Below are 2,910 nucleotides of genomic sequence, written 5' to 3'. Positions count from 1 at the left end.
CAAAGTTCAGCCACTCAGAAACACGCTGATTTCATCAATATGCACCAGCTTTTCTGTGGTTTTCTTTTTCTGTTCACTGCAGCCTCTATTCTACATACAGACTAAAAGGTGAAAGTATGCAAACCAAATTCAGCAAAAGCAACTAAAAGTTGCAGTTCTGTGAACTACTCATTATTGTGATACATTATCTTTTAATAATTAATAATTAATTTTTAATAATTTATTTTAATCACCAGATGATCAAAAGAGAACTCATGCCCATGTCTGCGTCAGATGTACCACTGTAACATTCAACAATCCCCAAATACATAATATTAAAAACATATATATTCTTGTAAACATAATTATGGCCTTTTAAAGATGTAATCTGAAGTATATTTTGGAGATTGGATAATTGGATAATGGGTAATTTAGGAGCTGTATTACAAATTAAATAAGAATTGAATTAATACATTCATTAATTACATTTGTAAAGAAAATTTGTAATGTAATGTAAAAACTCTAACATGACCACAGATATTATACAAATTTGGTAACTGCACTTAATTGTAAGTGTTAATGGGGTTTATGGTTGCCACATTCATAGGTAATTGATTTCAGTTTGAGTAGGTTACACTTCAAGGATTGTCTTTTGTTCTGCTTGTTTAACAATAAAGTATATTGCACACTAATAAAAACAAATTAGCTGATGTGTTGATCAACAGTACATATAACAGTCTAAGAGGTGAACATGGTCTTAAGCCTGTTTGAAGAGAACACACCTGCTTCCCAACAGGCCACTGAATCACTGAGTCATTTATGACCAGGCTGCGTCCAGCAGGCGATGAGGCGTCATAGAAACCTACTTTTTCCAAATGTAGTGAGCCGTCAGGCCTCCTTTGCCAGTTCAAAAGATCATAATAAGCAATGGGGTCACCGTTTTGATCAAAGTTGACTTTCTCCTTAAGTGCAGAAAAATTTGTGTGCTTCATGTAGTGGACAAGCTAAGGGAAGAAGGAGAACAAGTTATCGAAACACTAACTGTGGTGAATGTTGTTTTTACTTACAAATAATATTTTAACCTTTTAGTCTCACCTGCCAAGGTTTAAAATTCTTTGGGTCTGCACAGGTGCCATTAGGGAAAGGCCCCTGGCCAACTATGCAGTTATTCATATCATGCAATGCATGGGCCACCAGATACCACAGCCTTGTAGACATTATAAGACACCTCCTTAGCTGTGTCACAATCCAGAATAAGGAGAAGTAAACATTGCTTAAATCCTCCGTCCTTTAACATGGCAATCTGTCGATGTAGTTGTTATCTCCATGAGAGTGGGCCGTGTTCACTGACCCATTCAAATCGACAGTTAAACGTCTCTTCCCAAAATTCTGCACAAAGAAAGCTGATTCATAAATATTGGATGGTCTGAGACTAGTAAGGTGTTGTTGCAGGCCTGGAATCACATCAGCTCTTCGGATGGCAAATCCCAGTGTTCCTGTCAGGAGATCTCCAAACATTTCCCAGAGTGATTTGGCAGTGGCCCAAGCCTCACTGGCGATCCACTGCAGACCTGTTATATTCCGATGCTGGACCTCTCTCAAAATGCCCTGCATCTCTGACTCACTAGAAAAATTAATGATGACTTTTGAGGATGCCATCTAAACAGCAGAAATGTAGATAAAGTTAATATTTGATGAAATTTAAACAGTTTTAAAACTTTAATTAAGTGATGGGCTGTTGGGCCTCCTATATATGAAATATGATTCACATTCAAGTACCTATGATAATGCACCTATGACTATCCTGTATATGAGCAAGCCACATGTATATGGTTGTGCAAACAAAAACAAATAACCTATATGTGATAAATGATAATGCATTGTCAATGTATCAGTTTAAAATGCTTAAAATTAAGTTAAGAAATTGTGTCAGAGAGGTGTTGAATTAACTTTAATTTAATAAATTAATCTAATTTTTAAAGACATAGTGTTGCAATAGTACTACTTTGTGAACCTAAAAGTCTTATTGATGATATAATAATCTTTAATTGTATTCTGATACAAAAACTGCAACTGAACATCAATCAAAGCTAAAGCAGCAAAGGACAGTGTTTCAGTTTAAAAGCATTTGCATGTTTAATTTACATAATGTTAATGTAAATTGGTTTATTTTTGTCATTCAATGCTCCTAATACATCACTGAACTATAATTTTTCAAGTTTAATTTATTTTATATTAAGAAATTTAGGTCACATTTCTTTTTCTTTCTTTTTCTTTTTTTTTTTACTTATGGGAGAGCAGACCAATCTGATCAAAATATGGTATTGGTACTACAAAGGTAATATTTATTGCAGGTGTTTTTTTCACGTGTCACATTTTTGTCTACCTGCAGTGTGTATGGAAAATTCATATTGACCATTAGGTACCTGAATTACATCCAGAAGCCCATCTAGAGCCTGCTCACTCAGGACTACAGGGTAGAAGTAAGAGTAGGCAGCACACACGCCATACTTCACTGACTCCTCCAGGAAGAGCTGGATGGCAAAGCGAGCATAATCAGATTCCACCCCAATGACTCCCACCCAGGTCCAGCCAAAATAGCTAACCAGCTGGGCCAGGGCTTTTATCTGGAAGGCGTCACTAGGCATGGTGCGCATGAATGTGGGGAACTCCCTTTGGTTACTCAGACAGCTGCAAGATGCGAAATAGCTCACCTGGTATAATAGCAAACAATAGTTAACCTTCTGCACAATTTGGTTAATTGAAAAGGCTGTGAACGAGCATCAAATTTCACCAGACAATACTGTCGTCTTTACAAACATTCAATGGAGCAGAATTTTCCATGTACTTGACATAAAAAGCTAACTAAATTGTAAAAATGGAAGTTGATTTAATACTGATTTTGCTATGTGTGTTATAATATTTTATGTT

At 35.9% G+C, this 2,910-nt stretch overlaps 1 pseudogene; it reads right to left on the bottom strand.

Annotated features, from left to right (window-relative positions):
- Nucleotides 1–2,823, bottom strand: part of LOC118342054 — a 3,219-nt pseudogene extending 396 nt beyond the window's left edge.
- Nucleotides 2,824–2,910: the final 87 nt, after the last annotated feature.

The sequence above is a fragment of the Morone saxatilis genome, unplaced genomic scaffold (assembly GCF_004916995.1).
Source record: "Morone saxatilis isolate NCDOM2014 unplaced genomic scaffold, NCSU_SB_2.0 Contig8, whole genome shotgun sequence".
Classification (NCBI taxonomy): domain Eukaryota; kingdom Metazoa; phylum Chordata; class Actinopteri; family Moronidae; genus Morone; species Morone saxatilis.
This window is presented reverse-complemented; position numbering and strand designations above follow the sequence as displayed.